General features: G+C 50.2%; 2 pseudogenes; both read left to right on the top strand.

Annotated features, from left to right (window-relative positions):
• Nucleotides 1–19610: 19610 nt before the first annotated feature.
• Nucleotides 19611–20813, top strand: LOC144162844 (uncharacterized; annotated as a pseudogene).
• On the top strand, nucleotides 20813–22036 carry LOC144162850 (uncharacterized; annotated as a pseudogene).
• The last annotated feature ends 629 nt before the right edge of the window (nucleotides 22037–22665 follow it).

The following is a 22665-nucleotide window of genomic DNA, read 5'->3' on the forward strand; positions in this document are numbered from 1 at the left end:
GAGCGTTTATTGTGACATTACGAAGACCCGCTAAACATATTGTAATAACCCAGCAGATGTAAGACGCGACTGAACGACGACGACTTCAGAAGCACGAAAGAATGAGCAAGAGTAATATGGAACGCCACAACATGCGTGATCCTGCTTACGACAAATCGATGCAGCGCAAAAATTACCCTCTGTTGTCCCGCTCTCCGGCCGCGTGCTTAATTATTTATGCTGCTTCTGCGCACGAACAACGCTTACAAGGGTCGCCCGGAGTCTCCATCGGCAAACGGCAATGATACACACATTTCTGTGCCAATGACTGAATTCGACGGCTGCCCTGTTGTATTAAGTATACAAAAACACTGTCAGCTTGATAAGGCACTCAAGAATATCGAACGCGATCTTCATTGTAACTCATGCTGCAACTTGCTGCCCGATGTTCACTGTCGCTCTACGGTCGTGTGATCTCGTCGATAACGCCGCGGACTCCAAATAAAATGCTGCGATTTGTATGGCTGCAATTTTTGGCCTACAGTTTCCCCGGCGTTTTTTTTTTCTTTAAGCGGCTGACCAGCAAAACAATCAGCTCGTTAAACCTTTTCTTTCGGCGAGTCATCACCAAAGAGATATAGGGTCCGGACGAATTCAAATATCGCGAAATGAAGGCTTGTGAAAAGACCGCACAGTCCGGGCCTTGATCTTGAGCAGATTGCTCGTCGCGGGCAGTCGCGGGTGATGTTATCGCAATTCTGTTCTTTTCTGATGAGCGTGTGAGTGCCGGTCCGTGTTCTAGGCACACTCTGTTTTGGACGTAAGTTGGAGAACTGCGAGAAAGCTGCGGGAACTTTTATAATCACGATTATCAGAACCACTTGCTCCTTTCGCCTTTTGTAAAGGCTGTTAAAAAACAGCCGAATTGGTGTTCACAAATTTACAAAACGGAGTCGCATTTTCGGCAACCACTGCGCAAAAGGTAGTGTTTGTATAGCAGCCATATGGTCTCTACATTTTGTTTTCTCGCCATGCAAACCAATCCTTAATGTATCATTGCCGTAAGACTACTCAATTCCTTCGGGTCCGGGTGACCCAGAATGTTTTTTTTTTGTTATTATTGTAGGGTTTAACGCGCCGACGCAACGCAGACGATAAGGCGCGCTGTAGTGGAGGGCTCCGGATTAATTTAGACCACCTGGGGATCTTTAGCGTGCGCCGAAATCTCGTACAGCCGGTAAAACGATTGTCTATAACAGCGATTTCAACTTCAACCAGCTACATACGAAAACTGCCGAAACATACTCGTTCCAAACATGTCGGAGGCAAAAGCGAAGGGCTAAGACTTCAGAATTCCGCAGTAGTTTTATTCAAATCCCGCTCCGACGGGGCAGGATAGGGCTGAGAGTACGAACGCTGTGTTATAGACAAGCCTTTTACCGGCTGTACACACGGGCGTTTTTGCTTTTCGCCTCCATTAGAAAAGCGGCCGTCGCGGCCGGGAATTGAACCCGCGACCTCTTGCTCAGCAGCGCAACGCCTTAGCCACTGAGCCACCGCGGCAGGTAACCCAGAAGGTGCTGTCGAACAAGTTAATCAAGCCGTGCGAAGGAGCGCAATGAACACGAAGCGGCGCCAAAGCAGGCCCAAAGCACTCCGTGTTCAAAACTACCGTCGCCGAAGCAGACGACAAAAGCCGACGGAATGCGTTCCGCCAACGCGCCCGCCGGCGCGGCCGACTCCGACGCCCAGCGGCGGCATGGAAGTCGTCGTGGAAGGAGAAGACATCCCCCCTGACGAACTACAAAAGGACGGTTGGAAGCACATCCACCATTGACATCGTGAGTATGCGGCCGCTGAGAAGATCGCTGAAGCGCCCAACCCAACTGCTTCGGCCGACCATGCGATCAAGCAGCATCGCCCTCGTCCGAAGCGACGCATTCCACCTCCAGAGAAGCTCCCTGAAGAAGACTTCAAGATCGTCTTCCGACCTCATGACGGACTCAATGTCCGCACAACAAGCCAAGCTGACATCCTGGATGCCGTGTACAAGTCAGCGGGGCTATCATATGTACAAGGTGAGCAACTAAGAACGAGCGTGACTTCCAACTACATGTTCAACACCCCTTCGGAGGAGAGATGCAGTATAATCGCTTCGATCAAACATATCAATATCAGAGGCCGGACCTTCGAGGTCGCCACGAATGTCGCCGCCCCATCTCGCATATATTCAACGTCCCCGTTGAGGACTCGCCTGAGGCCATTACGGAAAGCCTCATAAAATTCAACCCGACAAGCAGCATTCTAAACGCCAGAAGAATGGGGAACTCCAACGCGGTGCAAATCCTGTTCGACGGTACTATATACCCTACCACGTCTCATACCGAGGAGCATCCTACCGATGTCAACCATTCCGACGAAGAACGGAAGCATGCACCCGATGCTGGACCACAGGACATCGACCGGACGTTTGCCCAACCTCCCAGGTGAGTGCGGACTACTCAACCCAAACCCGGAACACCCGTGCCAGCCCAAATGTGTAGTGTGTAACGGCACTCATATCTCCGGCTCTTCGGAATGCCCATCCAGGTTCCAGCCAAGGAGGAGACCACCACCCCTGAATAAACAGTTACCCTGGCAACAACCACCACCACCACCACCACCACCGCCTCAACTCAGGAGCCCGGAAGATTGGCCTGGTCTTCCGGAACGTGAAAGAAGCCGCTCCGATTCATCGATCAACAAAAATCGTCGCTCTGCAAGCAAAGAGAAAGAAGAAACCCAACCACCGCCACCTCCAACCCAGCACAACAATAAGCAGGTGAGCTGGGGCGGCGCGGGCTCCCATCCTCCTCAGAATCAACACCAAACACTCCATCCTTCCTTGGCACATTCACAAGAACTAGCTAGCATGCGGGCGGAAATCGAAGCGCTCAAACAGCATGTCGAAACTACAAAAAGATAACTTGGCCTTACAGTCAGAGAATCAAGCACTGCGCAACAACCTAGCTCAGGCAACAACCACAACGGTAGCAGAACTGAACTCTCCTCCTGTCAAAAAACGCGTTGTAGAGACTCCAGTCACTAAAGAGGTAACTAATAAACTCACTGACCACGACGAAAAACTCGATGTCATCAACAATAGGCTCAACAGGTTGGAACAAACCCTCGAAACTAAATTTCAGGACATTGACACGAAACTTTACAACACCATGGAGCTCCTAAACAACATTATGAAAGGCATCGAATCACCACAGCATCATCAGGTACCAACAGACACCCCGCAACAATCCCCAGCACCACATGTCGAACGCGGAAGGAACAAACCATGCAGTTAAAGTCTGGCAGTGGAATTGCCGGGGATACAAACGTAAACGATCCGCTTTGTAATTACTGGTTCAATCTCAAGACAGTCCGCCCGATATAAATGCGTTGCAAGAGACAGATACGCACACGAGGTTAGCAGGCTTCAAGGCATTTCAAAATTAGAGTGACCCGAAAACGGCGGTACTGGTCAACCGTAACCTCACAGCATCCCGGCAGAAGTTTGAAAGTGTTGATATTCAGCACGACCTAATAACAGCATACGCCAGAAAACGGACCGACACCAAAATCTTTATTCTCAGCGTGTACAGTTCCCCAAAACATCGCGAGCATAGATTCAACCACCTGTTCTCGCTGACTCGCAAAGAAGCCGGACTGCATGCTCTCACAATTTTAGGGGACTTTAATGCCCCACACACTGCATGGGGATACAAGAAAAGCAGTGCTAAAGGGAGATACCTGTGGGATAAGATACAACAACACCACCTTAATATCCTTAACGACCCAAGCACTGCTACCAGAGTCGGCAATAGTGCGCAGGCAGACACCAGCCCCGATCTTACATTCACTTTACACATCAAACAAGACAAATGGAAGAACACAGGACATACGTTAGGGGGCAGTGACCACTATATTATAGAAACCATTATAGCGCACACTGACAGGATTAGATATGTGCCCCGACAACAAACACTCACGGAGTGGGATGACTTGCGAGAAAACAAGGCAGAAGAGACATTGATAACTGGGCCTCGCAGCTTCTATCTGATATCAAAACCGTGACAAAACAGATAGATAAAGATATTCCCTCTGTAACAGTGGACTCCAGGCTTGCCCATCTCTGGGAAGCTTTCCAAAGCATTCAAAGACGCTGGAGACAGAATAAATTCAATCGTAAGCTCAAACTACGACTAACCGCTTTTAAGTCGGAAATCGAAAAACACGCAGCGGAACTCGCTCAAAGCCAGTGGGACCAGATATGTGACCAGCTGCAGGGCAACCTACACCTTAAGAAGACGTGACAAACATGTCTACCCAAGACGTCATGCTCAGGCTTCACCATCATATTATAGAACCTAGTACAAACACTCACGACTATGCTGCAATTCTAACTCTGGGCCTGAAAAAAGCCTTTGATAATGTCACCCATGACGCAGTTCTTAAAGGCCTACAGTCAGTAAACCCAGGGGAACGAATTTATAACTATGTTAAAGATTTTCTAACGGACAGAACGGCCGCCCTCCATGTAGGTGGCCTTAACACCCCCGCCATCGACATGGGGGGTCGCGGCACGCCCCAGGGAGCGGTCATATCACCACTTCTGTTTAATCTGGCCATCCTGACAATACCACAAAACTTAGCCAAATCCCAGGACTTTACCATAGCCTATACGCTGATGACATTACGCTCTGGGCAAACCGAGGCAGTGATACGCATATCGAGAAAGTCCTCCAGCAAGGCATAAAGGTAGTGGTCGAAGAAGCCGCCAAAGCAGGACTTTCATGCTCACCTTCTAAGTCAGAATTACTTTTGATATCACCACAAACCCGTAAACCGGAGAAGCCAAACATCAAGCTACACATTCTAGAACACCCTATCCCAGAGGTCTCGCGCATCCGGGTACTTGGTTTACTTATTCAAAATGACCGAAAAAATGGAGAGTTCCTAAATATAATGGAAAGAAACGCTACCCAAACAGCCAAATTAATTCGCAGAATCACAAATCGTCATCAAGGCGTGCAAGAAAACGAAAAGGTCCGCATACAACAGGCGTTCGTTTTAAGTCGACTCATGTACTCTCTCCCTTACCTTCGCTTGACTAGGCAAGATATTGAACGGGTCGATGTACTTATTAGGCGAACGTATAAACTTGCACTTGGCCTCATCCCCGGCACATCCACTGCCCGCCTCGAAGTCTTAGGCCTCCACAATAGAGTCAGCGAACTTATCGAGGCCCACTTAACGAGCCAGTACGAAATACTATCACGATCATCCGCAGGGAGACACATACTCCAAGAGTTATCTATTGGACATCGCACAAACTACACACACCTCTATCCTGTACCAGCACACATCCACGCAAGGCTAATAATTAAACCACTACCACGCAACATGCACCCCGAACATCACATAGCCAGGAGAAAAAAACGGGCTGAAGCGCTCCACAAAATACACAGCAATAACCCAAATACCATCTATGTGGACGCAGCAGAATACAGGCACCATAATGCATACGCAGTCGCTATAACGGACCTCTCTAAAAGACTTATAAACTCGGCAACTATACGAGCCACCCGCCCAGAAACGGTGGAAGAGGCGGCCATAGCCTCAGCCTTAATACGGAATCCCACCCCCAAGACAATCATTTCTGATTCAAAGACTGCAATTCAAAATTTCACCACTGGCAGATTATCGCGAGTGGCACTCAAAATTCTGGGAAAATGTCCACCCATATCCCCAGGCCAGACAATTCACTTGACCTGGGCACCCGCACATTCCGGCCTCGAGGTAAACGAGACGGCCCACGAACGCGCCCGAGGGCTCACGATCCGGGCAGGGCCTAATCTCTATCCCTATCACGGGGCGCGGTCTGCGAGGGATCGCCTGGTCACATTTAATGACATCACCACACACTACCGCCTCTCCCGCCGGATCTACCCACCGGCGGACCAGCAGTTAGATAACCGCAAGGCTCACATTTGGCGTTTGCTACAAACGAACACTTTCCCCAACCCAGCCCGTCTTACCCACGAACACCCAAGTCTCTACCCCACTGTAGCCTGCCACCTGTGCGGTGAACACGCCACCCTATCTCGCATAATATGGGCATATGGGCATGCCCCCAGGATCCGTTCCCACTGATCACCACTGAGGAGCACTGGGAGGCCGCGCTCCGCAGCTCCGATCCGGACCTTCAGGTCCGGCTAATCGACAGGGCTGAGGAGGTCGCTGGTGAGTGGATGCCACCGGCTACAAGCGCGACCTGAATGGCATTAACCGAAATAACATTTTTCTGTCTGTCTGTAGCCGGCGGCCCATTCGCTGCGCCATCTACATTGTGCTCCGCGAGTGATGACATTAAAGGGAAGGTGAAGCGATTTTAGAATTAAAAGAAAAGTTGACTAGCAGCAAGTACACGTTGAATAGTTCCCGCGTAGGAAATATTTTCGCAATACATGCAACAGAAGCGGCGCAATACGCAAACAAAAACGGCCCGATGCCCCGCCCCCATCTCGGCGCGCGATGCCGGAAGACCGACGATCGGAGGCGAAAACTGGCTGGAAAACGTCATATCTGGACTACCGGCCAGATCGGCCGCCTCTGCCATGCTTTTTTCGCCGTGTTTTCTGTAGATGCTCGCCACAAGAAGCATGTTGTTGTTGATAGCACTCATTTCTACAATTTTCGTGTTCAAAAAGTATGCACGAACGCCAAACGAGGCATGCGTTGCCATGCCGTATCCCTAAGCAGGATAATACCAGGCCGGGACGTTTAATAACATACGGAAGCGACAGCCGAGGTGGCTGTGCTTGATGACAGAGAATATACTACGCTACGTTAGATACTTTGTAAAACCCTCCAATGCGTTTTTTTTTTCTTTTTCTTTTTTTGAAGCGACGGTCATAAATGTTCACATTAGATGCTAGATTTAGGAAGGATGGTGAATACTGCTGTACTTTGGCCCGGGATGTTTCGTTCAGTTCCAGGAACAAAGTCACGTACGTTTGTTTAGGAAATACCTGTTTCGTGAAACGCGTCGGTTTTCTTTCCCTGATTGGCTTAGAACAGTGTTAAAAAACCCAATTTTTGGCGAAACTAAAACAAGGTGCCAATCCTGATAGAAGTTCTCTCATGAATAATTGGTAAACAGTATCCCTACAAAGTAAAAGACCCAAGACCACCACATTATTTATTTTGCAAGTATACATGCCACGCGAAGGTGTTTGTCTTGAATGAAAAAACACCGCTCCAAACCACCACCGTACCATAATTTTTGAGTGACTGCGGGGTGTTAATTCTTCGCTCAAGATTCCGTGTGCCTGCATATTATAACCTGGCAAGCACTTGTTGCCGCTGAACCTCATGTGTGCTCCAGCGATAGTCGTTGATATATATAACGATGAGACTAAAAAAGTAGGAGCGAAGAGTAAATATACGGCCTTTATCTGACTAGCGCGGTAAATTTTTAAATCTAGAAATGCTGAAACAGGACAACGATATATTATCACAAACGTTTGGTGATTGTTACCTAAAGTAACGTAACTACAGCGTAACTGCCCACTGGTCTGTTAATTATAACGAGGTGGCCGTAATATTGTAGCATAATGCGCAACGCACACGCGAAAATCAAGCCCTACTAGAGCCGATAATGCCGCGGAGGCACCAGTATGCTACAATGTTTTCAGAATAAATGCAAGTCAAGCAGTAAGATGTCACTTATCGATGTGCGGCTATCGATCGCGGAGGCGCCTTAGCGCCGCTGCGGAAATGGCGCGCGCGCGCGCGCTTGTGCGGGTGTATGTGTATGGGTATGAGTAAGGGGGGTGGGGTGGGCATCAACGAACAAAGGAAATTCGGAAGCAGAGTCCGCTTGTTGGTTTATGCGTGTAACGGCAACAAATGTCTCGCATATACGTTTACAGCGCATGAACGCTATATATTTCCGCGCAGTGCACGTACGTGCTTTTCGCTGGTACATTGTTTACAAAACCCCGCTTAATCTTGGGCATAAATAGTTTCGTATATAGTAACAAACACTTTAGGCAGTACGTAATATTAACATAAGGAATAGAAACCCCCTATGCTGGTTTCCCAGTTCAGAAAAATTCTGACGGAACCCTCTAGCCGACGCCACAGTCACTGCTTTGTGGTTCTCGGTCGTGTAAAGCAAATTCATGCTCTAAGATACTTGAACCAACAGCACGGGAAGTTGGAAAATAAACTTGCAGTCATGTGCGAACAATAAACTGCAAGCTAAATTGCCGAAAAAGCAAACGCCGCTGCCGTGCGATCGTTTCCAATGCTTCCGACAACCCGCGCGGCCGAAGGGTGTCCTCCTTTGACGTCATGACGGGCGCAACCAATCAGAGGCGTCAAAGACGAAGAGCGCGCGGCTTTCAAACGGGACCATGCGTTTTGCAAGATTATAGCTGGTTGGACTCATGTACGATAAAATTCAATGTGATATTCGGAGTCTGCGCACAAGAAACTATATAAACGTGCCTCTAACTCATTTTTTTTTTTCGGAAAGCGCTTCAGCTTCCCTTTAAGGGCCCGCCGGAGAGAGCGAAGTCGGCTCTCCTGTTTATCTTGCTCCGTGGCCGCGACCATCGCTTCTGTGACACATAAGAGCAGGGAAGCGGTACGCCTGATAACCGCGGAGCGCACCGATGTCGCCGATTCACTCATTCGTCAAGCTCGACTGCAATCAGCGCTGTAATGAACCAAATAGTCACTTTTCTTTGTTATTTTTCTCTTGAGTTCGATCATGTGACCCAACAGGACGAGTATGGAAAAAGGCCATGCATTGGGTTCTCTTTGTCATGGAGAGGTGTCACAAACTCGAGCGTACGACGTCTAAAAGTACCTTATAAATTTTTCATTTCATTGTACAGCGCCTCATTCTTCTTGCAGTCGTTCGATTAATTCAGTTCGGTTCCATTCGCCCCGAGACAATGTGGAGCTTTCTCGAACGAAAGGCGGTAACACGATCACTCGCCGGATCGCCGGCAAGAAAACAGCAACAAAAAAAAAACCTCCGCCGCTCCGGTTTTTTTTAATGAACGTTTATTTTGCCGCAGGGCATATATATGGGATTATGAGGTGATGGTGATTAGATGAAAATGAAAATGTTTGCTTCGCGGATGAAGTCAAGGAGTGAACGATGATGGCGCCCATGTATCCATGGGGCGTATGCGGAGGTGTCGTCTACGCGGAGGCCCGTCGCCGCAAGGTGCCGCAGTCTCGTCGGCCTCAAGGCGAGGCAGGACCACAGCAAGTGGTGAAGGTCGGTGATCGCGTCGCTGCGGTGGCACACTGGGCAACCAGGGTTTGTAAAGGAACCTCGGTATTGAGGCCAGTGGCGGGTCACGGCGGGAGTTAAGGCCACCCCCACCCGAATCCTCCTGAGCGCAACCTCCTCGGCACGGGTGAGACCCGGGGGGAGGGTGGCAGCACACGGTGGAATGAGAGCACCTGTGCGGCGCCGGAGGTGTTCTTTTCTCGTCACCAGGAGAGTGGCATCATCCAGCTGTAACGGGAAAGTCGGAGATGGAACGGATGCTGCCAGTCGGGCTGCTACGTCTGCCTTGCAGTGTTCTGTGAGTAGGTCACGTGGAACCCGTTCAATCAGAATCTTGGGAGCGATTCCTGCCGCAAGTTGATGAATACTCTGAGCAAGCACAGGGCTACGACTAACTAACCGTAGTAGGCGGACTGCTTGTAGAGCATCGGTGCGCGCGCCCCGGGCTGCAAAGTGATTCCGGTTACAGCAATCAGAGCCTCTCTAATGGCTACAAGTTCTGCACAGAACGATGATGGAGGTTCCGGGGCCTTAAATCTGGACGTCTTGCTGAGGGCTGGATGGCTAGTGCAATGAATGGCAGTGGCAATCACAGTCTCTTGTATACTGGCGTCAGTATATAATATGGTAGAGCCGGGTGGAAGGAGGCTATCCGTGTCTGCAATGCGTTGTTTGAGGGCGGACGCCGAAATGTTGGAATCTGGACGACGAAGGTCACTTGGTTTGTTGCCACTCAATTGCACGAACTGCCACGGAGGAAGTACTCGTTGCGGTAGGGCTGGTAGCGTATGAGAGACTGCGTAAGCAATTAATGCTCGCGCCGAATCACACAGTGCATTCTTCAATTTCCGAGCTTCGCGACGTTGATGAACAAGTTCATCCAACGTGTTCAGTTGGGCCTGTTCCTGGAGAGCAACTATAGGGGTGATGCGTGGAAGCGCAGTAATTGCTCTCATAGCCTCTTTGTTAATCGCTTCCAGTCGATCCCACTGTGCTGCCGTCAAATGCTGGAACTGAGCAGAGTACACCAAGCGTGGTTGTAAAACTGCTCTCACTATTTGTCGCGCCACGTGTGAGCTGGCTCCACCAGCTTTGGGAGCAATACGGCGTACTAGTGACAGCGTTTGAGCAGCTTGGTGTTTAGCCTGAGCAAGCCAAGCTGTCGCCGTTCCTGACTGGTGTATCAGCAATCCCAGGACTTTGATTGCTGGGCTCTCCTGCAGTGGTTGCCCTGACAGATGAAGGCGGATGGGACAAGCAGCAAGCTTTCGGCGGCCCCAGCGGTTGGCAACGGATGTGTATGTTGTTTTACTCGTTGATAGCTGAGGGCCCACCGAAGAGGCAAAGGCTGCAGTGACATCCAGGGCTGACTGCAACGAACTCGCTTGAGTTTCCAGGTCATGGTGAGTGCTCCACACGGTGATGTCATCGGCGTAAAGGAGGAATTTAACAGCCGGTACACCATGAAGGCGCCATGCCAGTGGTATCAAGACCATATTAAACAAGGTCGGAGCCAATACCGATCCTTGGTGCACACCACGTACAGGAACAACAGCTTGTCCGTGAAGGCGTATGGCAAATGTCCTGTCTTGAAGGAATGACTGGACGAACTGCCGTACCCGCATGGGACAGTGGAGCATATCAATTGAGTCCAGGATAGCAGCGTGACTGATGTTGTCAATGTCATACGCTTTTTGGATGTCCATTGCTAGGATGGTCCGAACAGCATGACTGTTCGTCGAAGCTTCCAGTACTTTCGAGGAGGTGCGCGTGGCCTTGCCAGTGCTAAAGCGTGATGACGATTCTAGAAGGGAGAAAGGGGGAAGTTATTCACTGACGGCGGCGGGCGCGTTGTGTCCTCCCTCTCCGCGCCGGCGCGGTTATAAAAAAAATGACGTTACATGGCGGCAGGACAAAGTAAAATTGTTCCTGCGTGGCGTGCGAACTAAACTTTTAAAGAAGGGCGATGGCCCCGCGCCGGCGCCGGTGCCCGCGGAGGCAGCAGACGCGGCCGCGGAGACGCCAGCGCCATCTCTCGCCCCCGCCGCGGATCCTCCGCGGCGGCGAAGTGCGAGGAGGTGGCGCCGCTCGTCGGCACCCCAGCAAAGAAAGAACTGAAACTAAAGCGTGGCAAACTGTCCGCATGGCGACGCAGTGAAACATCCCCCTCGCGAGGGGCACGATCAAATGCAGAGCATTTCCGGGGGCGCACGACGTTAAGTAGTTTGCGTTACGTTAATGTTGTTGCACTTGTGGCAACTGCTGACGAGAGAGCGCTCGTCAGCAGTAATTTGAATGAGTCAACGATATAAGGCGCATTCGTAGCGTCCCATTCTGTGTCGGCTTTGCGGCGCAGTGGGTAGAGCACCATGTACATTGCGTTCCGCCCGCAGGGTCGAGGGATCGAAACCGGGCGCCGGATAGTATTTTCTTTTATATAGTGTAGGGGGAGGGGTGCGGACTATGACGGGACAACGCGGGTGACATCGTGAGTTACTGAAATACTCTGTATTTAAAAGAGAAGCCGCGCCTAAGCAAACCAGCTACGTTTGGACGTCGTCGTGATGTGACAACGGCGCCTGCCACTTTGTGCATCACACCATCGGCGACCCGCGCCCTGGAGGACTCCAACGTACTCCCGGGCCTTGAATCACCGTCTCGGACGGCCTGGCCTACAACGAAGCCACGCTTCCCAGGTAGCCGAATCGCCTCCGACAGCGGTGCATCGTCCGGCCCGGTCGGTGAATATTGTGGGACTCTGTCTCTCATATGCATCGAACTGTTCGTTTTAAATGCAGAGCATTTCAGTAACTCACGATGTCACCCGCGTTGACGTCCGTCGTAGTCCGCACCGTCGTTGTCCGCACCCCTCCCCCTACACTATATAAAAAAAATACTATCCGGCGCCTGGTTTCGATCCCTCGACCCTGCGGGCGGAACGCAATGTACATGGTGCTCTACCCACTGCGCCACAAAGCCGACACAGAATGGGAGGCTACGAACGCGCCTTATATCCTTGACTCATTCAAACTACGTCAAGAAGCTGCTGATACAACGCATTCACTACCACCAACTCCCCAAACACTAAACGTTAACGCAATACACCCACCCCCTATGCGACGCATTTACTCGAGTCCCCCTCGCGGGGAGATGGGACCGCCAAAAACAACGCGTTGTGGACTGCGCAGTAAGGTGCCGGCACGTGCGAGAACCGCTCGCGCTGTTCGTTCCAGGCAGGGGGCGCGCGAGCACTGCGAAGGCGGGAAATTTGAACTGCTTTGGACAAACCTCCGTTCAATTCATCAAGAGAGAAGTGAGACAGGGAGGCGAAGAGCGTGATGGCTAGTAGCAGTAAGCGGATAATGGTGCCACAGGCCGTTATGGCGAATCACTGCTCTGCATTTACGACAGCTTTCACGTTGAGTGGAACGGCTTTAATTTTTCCTTTGGCCTCATTGAACGCATCGATGCCACCCGATAAAACAAGTCGAAACGGCATCCAGCGTCGACGACGAATCAGTAAGAGCTTCGGAACTTTTAAATGCAGAGCATTTCTTTAACTCACGATGTCACCCGGCGTTGGCGTGCCTCGTTGTCCGCAACAGCCGTTCCAGGTGCGCCCTCTCCCCCACTCCTCCTCGCCTGCTCTCCGCTGCTCCTCGCGTGTTCTCTGCGTGCTCGGATCGCATTGAGCAACAGGTGGGGCGCGCATGCGTCGTAGTTTGGCGCGGGAGCAACAACAGTTGTGGCGTGATCGTGACGTAGTCGTGACGTGGTCATGGCGCGGTCGTGCCGTGATGGGGCGGTTCTCGGCGTTCGCTCTCGCTGTCAATTTCTTTCGAAGCAGATAATAAATGATGTCACGTGACCACTTAATTACGACTCCTCATTTATTGCAATAATAATTATAACAACAACAACAACAATAACAACCAACAGCAACCACTGCAACAACATTAACGTAACCCAACCTACTTAACGTCGTGCGCCCCCCGAAAATGCTCTGCATTTGGCCGTGCCCCTCGCGAGGGGGATGTTTCATAAATTTTTTTTTCTTTTAGTTAACTACTCCGATTCGTAATATTCATTTGTTAACGCTCCTGTTTGTATCATTTTGTCTAATTTTAGACTCTTGTATTTAAATTCCATCGAAGTTGTTTGTCATTATCGATCCGTTACCTCGTGCTTGTGTCTGTAACTTGCCTGTCTAAATATAAGTCTTTGTGCTGTTTTTCGTTCAAGGCTCTTGCTCATTCTTGCCGCTCTGGTCGGCGAAAGCCGCACGTCAGACGGCCACCCCCTTTGTCACCTGTGCCCTGTGGATTCGGTGGGGTTTGTTGGCTCCCTTGAGTCGACTCCCCATATCTTCTGACAGTGCACCCTAATTTAAGGAAACGGGTGACTAGAGGCTTGTACTGCCCTCTTATGTTCCGGTTACGCCAAACACATATTTTTTATTTTATTGCCAAACATAAAAGCAAAATACTGCACGGTATTTGTATGCTCCGTGATCGCTGACTTGGAAGCAGTTGAAACTATAATTTGTTTCGGTAGGAAACATGCTTTAAACAGCGCGCATGTAAAACTGCGCCTGCTGCAAATTGCCGCACATTTCGCGGCGCCGTAAGCCGGGGAAATTTTTTGCCCTATTTTGCGACAAAAACAGCCGCCATTTTTAAGCTGTTGCGTAACATTACGTGACGCTCTATCCACCACGTCCGTCGATGTCTCGGCGATGCAGCGAAACATGTCGCACTCGCTTTCCCCAGTCGTTCCCACGGCTGGCCAAACGAAGCTTGCGCTTTGGAGGACACCGCAGCGCAGGAGTTGAAAGTTCCGTAAAAACTGAGCGCCGGGTGAGAAACACTCTTGTGCTGCGCAGCGAAAGGACACAGGCAACGCTGGTCCGTCGGAAGCGGAAGGTGCGCTTCCCGTTTTTCACACTGGAGCTCCGTTCCCTGAGATTGTGGCTCGGCCTAGCAAGGTGTAAGAGAAATATCTTGTATTTAGAGGCCCGCGTGCGGTGTCCCTGTTTCGTCTCTTAATGGTACTGACGGTGGCGATTATATTTGAATCGCTACGGAGCAGATTTCTTTCATTGGTAGTAGCTCAGTCGGCACTGTTGTTCGGCACTTGGTGGCCTCGGTACACTCGCGCTTATCGTGTTTGCGCCACACATTACTTTCTCCGTTGCTGCGCATGCTGCAAATGCCCCGTGAGGTCCTTCCTGCGCCTTCATATTTACTCGAAAACGCCAAAATGCTTTCTTGAAGAATACTGTTGGCATTGCTGAGCGACCATTTGGCAAGCTTCAATGGTCATGTAATCGTGGCAATACATGCACCGCAACGAGCGGAGATGGCGGGAGTGGGAATTTCTAGTCCACCGCGACATTAACTCGTCAGTCCCGTTTCATTTTCCGGAATTCACTCCGATATTTCAACTCGAGTTCCTAGCGATAGTATTAGTCTTGAAAAAATAACGACAACAGCACATGCAGCTGCATGCGGTATAGCGGACTCACTATCGGTTTTTTCCGCTCTAAAGGCCTCGGAAATTCGGGTCTAATTCGTGCACTCAACTTTCTTGTGCCTTCCCATTTGCGGGCCTCTGTCTCCTTTGATTTCCCCGTCACGAACGTTTCCAATGAGGATCGAGGGGCGCGATCATCACTACACGGCCCTCCGGTTGACCTGTCTTTTGGCGAAGGCGATTTTGAAGAGGAATTATTTCACCCGTGGATGATTGTTAAGAAAGCGTTGAAAAGAAACTAGAAGATTGGAACTTTTCGGGTACTTCGGTCTCTGAGAGATCGGTGCAAGTCTTTAAAGAGATAACAACAAGGCATGTACGCTGCGCTGAGATTTCTCGCGTTGCGGAACTGGCCTCGAGTTTTCATGAAATAACGGCTGAAGGGGAGGGAGGTTTTTTCTATTGTGAACTCGACATGGACATGAACCTGCTGTTAATACTGCGTGCAATGATGCTTACGCAGCTGAACATTCTGTACAAGTGCGAAGAATTTTACAACCCAGTCTTGCGGCAGAAAGTCCGGCTTAAAAATTGAACTAGTCCGCAAAATACACCCCAAGCAAACCATCCTCCTATAATATCAACCTTTTTTTGTCTTTCGTACGCGCGCGCTGCAGGTGTGTCCCGTTTTGTACCTCCATGAATATGGTCACCTTAGTTATCCGTAACTTCGAAGATTACGCCCGTTTAAAAAATGCCCGGAATTGGCGGTTTTCGCGAATCTCGCCAGTTGCAGCTCCAGCTTCCGGAGCAGAGAATGAGCCGGCTCAACTTCTGCATGCACCGGGCTGGTACTCCCGCCTTTTCTCCGGCCTTCGTGCGCATTGGCGTGAGTGCGAAATAATAGATCACTTTTTCTTGTATTGCCTCTGGCCTTTTCCTTAACGAGGCCTTTTCGCGCCCTTACAACGACCTCTTTCTGCGCTTCCTCCTCACGCCACACCCCTCGTTCCAGCCGGGCTGGTTCAGCCGTTACCGCATGTTTCCGAGACCCTGTTATTCTTGAGTATATCTTTGGGTGTACAAAAAGTTCATTGTTCTCTTCAAACCTCTACTTTTTAACCAGTTGTGATTTTGCGCGCTCTCTTCCTCTAAATGTTTAAGTTTGTAATTTGCAGTTCCGCGAAGTGGGCGCTTTAGCCCACCTTACGCCCGATTCCAAGCAAACCACTCGCGATTGCGTGAAATACGCCGCCTAAGATGTCGCTCCGAGAGTCCGTCAAGGCGAACAGGAATGCTCGGCTCACGTCGGCGTCCCAAGCGAGAAAGTTGCTCTTCATCCGGGAAGCATTCGAAACAACTGGACGGGGAGGAGGCGGCAGCGGCAGCGGCTGCGTGCATGCTCTGCGGCAGCGGCTTTCCTTTGTTATTGCGCCCATTCGCGCTTCTGTGCGTAGCGACACTCCTTCAATTCCCCCTCTTCTTCCTGCGAGCGAACGACACGCGTCCGTCCCGTGGTGAGGGGGAGCGTCGTCACCGGACAGAGAACTGGAAGAGACACGCGCAACTTCGCTGCAAAGGTGGAGGGCACATGCGCACACACGCTCATAATGCCTTGCCGAACCACGGCCGGGCTGGAGGAGCGGCGGGCGCGCAAGTGCGCGCTCGCCGCTGCTCCAGTCCGGCCGTGGCTGAACAAACGCTGCCGCTGCGCTGCAGGACTATAAAGCATAATTTCGTCCTTACCATTAGTTCCAAGCAAATCGCTGTCGCTACGTGGTTTCCAGGATACTATACCGGGCTTATTTCCGGTCGCTTATTTCCTCTTTTGAGATTTCAATGCGCCATAGCCGAGATGACCTTTTATTACAGGTCTCTAAAAATAATATTTCCTTGCATGTGGTGTCATAACAATAAGTAAAAATTTCTGTCATACAGTTTGTAAGTTTGATGTTTTATAATTTTGTGATCTCTTTAGATATCTTTGTCATGGGTGCTTGCTGTGCCTCAAAGGAGTAAATGAGCTGGTATTTCGTCAGCCATTTGTAATGGTTTTTTTTGTCAATCCCCTAAACAACTGTTTTTGCTATTTGAATAAATCTTTCATACCACCCTTGCACACCCGCCATGCTCACGCCAAGTGCAAATTCATGATCGCGTCTAGAAATACCTGAATTAATCTCGAGTGTCGGCGCGGCTAAGTTTCGTACGCGCCGCACGAGAAATGAACTAAAAAATGTGGTTTATCCCTCTTTCATAGGAATCGGTAAAACACGAAAGTGAGATGTTCCTTCACAGGATCAGCCGAATGTTTATTCTCCATCGATATGAACTTGCACATCGCTATTTATATTTCGTCGGTATGGCACCGTCAGACACATCAACACTATACACTTGATTGCACGCGCCGGAGTGATGCGTAAACCCGAATGAAACCATATATGTGCTCGAAAACCATGCGAACAAAACCGAACGGGTTGCCAGCGAAACGTTTGGTGAACTCACCGTCCACTGCAGCGAAAGAACATCATTTGGGGGGCTGTCTTGTGGGTGTGCTGGGTGAGCGACAACCTGCTGGCGCGTCGCTTTCGCAAATGTGCGACCACCGCGTTTTTGCTCCGCCAACTGTCGGCGCTCATTAGCATCGTGATGCACTACTTCGCTTCACCTCTCTTAGACGGCAGCACCATCAAAATAGAGGTGGTTATAAGGAAGATGTATGGCGCTTTCACACGGCTGTATGCGCTTCAGCTCCTCGTAGCGGAGTCGGTAGAGCGCCTCCCGTTGCGGCGACGGAGCACCCGGCTCGAATCCTGGCGCGGCCGCGTTTTTCTGGCGATGTCATTTCCGTGATGGATATGACGTCGGTCAGATCGTAGTGGATCCCGGCATAAAACACTTCCGTGCTCAAAAATTCCCCGCTATGGGGTTGCTTCGTTGCACGTTTTGTCGAGAGAAGACAGCGTTTCTGCTGCATCGGCCACCTATAACGCCGCCTACTCTTTCGCTCTTCCCCTTGTCTTCTCCCATTTGCCTCCGGCCTTTACAAACCACACCTGTCTCACCTTTCCCTTCCCATCCTTCTTCATTTCCCCTCTTATCGCTGCACTGCCGATCGCTTTTTCCCTGCCACTGGCCTCACTCCGCCCCTACTCTCACTCGCTCCTCATATTGCCAACCGGTACCTCGAGCGAAGCTGGTCCCGCATCATCACCAACCATTATAGACGCTGCGGGAACCTTTGTCTGCGGGCCAAGAAGAGACAGTGCAGGTACAACTGGCCCGTCAACCCCCGCCGCCGTCCGCTTCTCCCCCGCTCGCAAGCGCCGCGTGGGGGCGCAGCAGTGTAAACAGGGTGCCGGACAGGCTCGCTGCAATCGGCAGCTGCGAAGCGTGCGTCTTTCTCGCTTGTTTGCTGCGACCACGTTTTTCACTGTCTGGAAATGTCGTGCTGCTACTGCGTGCCTTTGTGCAAGTCCGATGAGAAGAGAAAGACAGCCGGACTGTCGCTCCACGATATTCCCGCTGTCGGCGATGTGCGAGTGAAATGGATGGCTGCTATCCGACGGGACAACTGGGCGCCGAATGCGACGTCGTGCTATACAAATGTATGCAGCCGTCACTTCCAGGCTTACGATTTTCTTGAAGGGAAGATACAGCGTCTGAAAAAAAGAGAGATACCTTCAATCTTTGAAAACTATCCGCCCCACCTGCAACCAAACCGAAGCGGTCAACGCAGCACAGATAGCATCGGCTGCTCGAAAGTGATCGCGCAACAGGCACGCCCGGGCGGCAGCCCTGCGCAGTGCCGACCACTCCGAACCCCGAAGGTCACGATACGGAGCCCATGGACACCCCCGGCACTGTCGGCAAAGCAACAGGGCAGCAGCATGCCCCAAATGCACTGCTCGGAAATGGAACTGCGCTCAAAGCTGCCACATGTGAAAAGATTGTTCAAGTGGACAGCAGGTCAACTTCCTGTTTTCTTGTGACAGGGAGAGCCAAATGGGTAAGAAAATAGACTTGAGAAGCCAGATTCTAAGATTACAACAGACTGTGGACAAGTACAAGGAGCTCAAAAAACTCCAGGAGGATTTCATGGCTGCAGTTATCTCCTACATCAAAGAAAAAGCTACAGAAAAACAGTCGACAACTTTGTTTCTGATGGACCAGATAACAATTCAAGAAAAATGACCAAGAGGGGAACAGCGCAACAGAGACGAAACACACGAAGAAAGTGATAACCACGAGCGAGCACTTACAACTGAAATTTATTTTTCCAAAAGTCGCATACATACATACATAACTGCTGGTGATAACCCAGGCAATCGCCACACTGCACCAACGCCATGTGCCACAAACACTGGTTATCACCAGCATTCATGTTAGTTTTGCTTTCTTGCATTTTTCACTGTCAGCGTATATATGTGGCACGCGGAAAAATAAATTTCAGTTGTAAGTCAGCGCTCGTGGTTGTCACTTTCTCCACGTGTTTCGTCTGTGTAGCGCTGTTCCCCTATTTGTAATGATGCACCAACTCGCTCAAGCCTTCACCATTGCAAGAAAAATGAGACCCACCTGGTCTGAAGAAACAACCCGTCGGTGCGTAGTCCTCAGACATTTGTCTGCAAAAGTATATGAACACATGAGATGTGAGTTTTTAAGGGTTCCAAGTAAAAAGACCTTGACGAGCTACATTAGAACGACGAGCGGCGAGACAGGACTCAACAAGTTGGTCAAAAAAAGACTGCTGGTTGAAGCAAAGAACTTGGAGGAACCACAACAAAAGGCCTCCTGGCTCATCGTGGATGAGATGAGAATAAAGGGGAAGCTGCAAAACAACAAGTGAAGAGATTTCTTTGTTGGGCATACGGACGCTCGCCTTGCGCAAGAACAAGAAAACAGCGACCTTGTTTTAGCGAATTCTCTTATGAGCTCTGTTATAAGGGGCTTGATAACACCATTCAGAATTCTGGTTGCTCACTACTTCAAAAAGGGACATCAGCTTCATGAACTGATCATTTTTGTGATGAAAAAATGGAAGCATGTGGGTTCAGGAGTGTGCGGCTAGTGGCTGGCAATAACGAGGTGAAGGTAAGTTCCATGAAGCTTCTCGGAAGCGGCATACTGACCGGCAGGACTGAACACCCCAGTGACCATGACAGGATTCTTTTCATGAGTTTTGAGCCGTGCCACGTGCTGAAAAATATTCGGTCGCAGTTTCTGGCGCATGAAATTGGTCAAAAATCTGAAATTTCGTCTTCGCACCTTAAGGACCTGTACGAGCTGCGGAAAGGGTTGACCCTGAAACCTGTCCCGTGTTTGAGCCGCAAGCACGTCTTCCCCAACAACATTGAAAAAATAAATGTTGCAAGAGCGATTCATGTGCTGTCGCCAAAGTGTGACTGCTGCTTTATAGCACTCAAGGACCAAGCGGGACACACCTGCTCGGTATCGTTTTCAACTGCAGGCCCTACGATTACCTTCATCGTTACCGCTGGTTTGTGCTCCACGACACGAGCAAAACCATGAAACACATCCTTCAGACTATTGCTGATGCGCGCCACTACTACGACATTGAAGACGCCCGGCTTGAGTGGCTTGAGGTCACTTTTCTCATGCATTTGGATGTACTTAACAAACAGTGCACCCATGCTTGTGAATTTCTCACGAAACATATGAGGCGCTTCTTGTGACCACTTACTCTACAGTGGCCAGCACTAAGTATTTGCTGACAGAAGAGAGATTTCTGTTTGTGCTGACACGCAGGTTCAACAGTGACCAAATAGGATCACTGTTTCGAAATTTGCGCATGCAGTCTGGTTTCAACGACATTTTGGATGTTGGGGCAGCGTTGTCGGGACTGGAGAAAGTTTTGAAGGCTGGCATTGCTACAGCCAATGCAGCATCAAACGTTGCTCATAGGGAAGTTGTTGTGATTTCAGGATCCCTAGCTACCAACACCCCTGCTTTAGCTTCGAACCTGCCCACACTTCCCCCAGTGAATTTGTTCTGATGTCAGGGTCCCTAGCTGCCATTTCACCTGCTTCAACTTCTGATCCAGCCCGTACTTTCCCTGTGCAGCCTACTTTGACTTCAAACACACTTGCGCAAACACCGTCTCAGTTTAAGATAGCAGCAATCGTGTTGCAAAACCTGACAGCTTCGTTGTTACCCCAGTACCTGCCGTCACTGCAAATATCGACCACAGTGTATGTAGGCGGTTACATTGGCCGCGTCGCAAGCGAAAGATGAATTGCGAGAACTGTCTCTCTGTATGCGCCAAGCCAGTCAACAACCAGCCACTCCTGCAGTTGTCATGCTGGCAGAACCAAGGGGGCCTGCTGTACCTTTCAGATAAGCTTCTTCTTGCTTTGGACACTGAGGGCTTTCGCTGACTGTGCACTCAAGAACAACCCAAATCTGCAAGTCAGTGTATGAGTTAACGAAGTGCACTGTGCTAGCCCTCTGCTCATCAAGGCTGCTAAAGTGCACAAGTGACAACAGCCATGAACACGGTGGCGAACTCATGGACCTGATTTCAGTTCGTTTCCTCAGGCTCCTCTTGTCGAACCATTCTTCCACCGTGACGGACGAGCGCGATGCGCGCAAATATTTTGCAAAGAAGCCACTTTTAAGAAAGTATGCGGGGATACTGCTTGCGTGTACAACAAGTTTCTTTTTTGTTTCCATGTGCAATAAATGTTTTTTCGCCTCTAAGCCGTGAGCGTGAGAGCACAATTGCAAACTGCATATGCTTGCTGTCTTTTCAAAGCCCGAACTTCATAATGTCGTATCATTTAAATTTGAGCCATTTTACATAAGAGCTGCTCTTCCGTCTCGTTGTCAATTGTGACGTGACACTCTAGCTTGCTTAGCGACAAACGCGACATCGCACAGCCATGCTGTTTAACTTGTGCCGATTGCGGTGGTTGCGCAGAAGAACGACCGCGGGATGAAACGGCAATCGTGCGCTTTCGCTCAGTGGCCGCAATAGAAACTACTGGGGATCGTTATGAGTCGCACAAAAAACCTCGAAGTTTACAGCTTAATCTTCGACTAGACTTACACCAGAATATAATAAAATTGAAATTCAGCTGATCTCACCAGAGCCTGAATGCAGCGATTAGGCGAATGGAGGCTCCCGTCTCCTTGATGATGATGGTGATTAGAGGCCCTCCCTTTGTAACGCGACGTCGATTGGACTTGCCTGTGTTATTCTACTTATTTTCCCTAGCCTTAACTAACCTAATCGGTTTGCCCCCCTCCCTCCCGGTTTTAAACTCCCATGGCTTCCCTTCTTCCTGCCCTTGCAGACCTGTTTACCCCCCCTCTGTTTTAAATTCTAATTCGGTATATTGCTCTTCTACATCCCACTCTCTTCTCTACCTTTTTTCCACCACCACTCCAGCCGCCTCTTCGTCACCTCTACGGCCCTTAAGTTGAGGCTCCCCTCACACCAAATACCAAAGCCTCCGTGTACGTCTTTTCCCCTTCGTCCCGCCGCGGTCGTACCTTTGTGCAGTCTATGACAATATGCTCTGCGGTCTCCCGACCCCTGCCGCAGCATGCACAAGTTTCGTTGTGTTGCCTGTAATTAGCCGTGTATTCCCGTGTTCTCAGACACCACGCCCGTGCTTGAAAGAACAATGCACTACCTCGCGTAACGCCATCGAATCCTTCCTTCCTGATTTCTAGTTTCTCTGTTCTATAAGTCTCCAGGGTTTTTTCCCCTTTCCCCTGTTTGGGTGGCGGCACCTGACGGCAAAACGTTGCACCGTCTTCCCCTTTTCCCGGGCACTGAAGGCTACAGAGGAGGCGTGGTTGTACACATTGCTACTCGCCTACCTCTGCAACAGGTTGTTCCT

The sequence above is a fragment of the Haemaphysalis longicornis genome, unplaced genomic scaffold, assembly GCF_048455015.1.
Source record: "Haemaphysalis longicornis isolate Haplotype H1 unplaced genomic scaffold, Haemaphysalis longicornis Haplotype H1 scaffold_1, whole genome shotgun sequence".
NCBI classification, from domain to species: Eukaryota; Metazoa; Arthropoda; class Arachnida; order Ixodida; family Ixodidae; genus Haemaphysalis; species Haemaphysalis longicornis.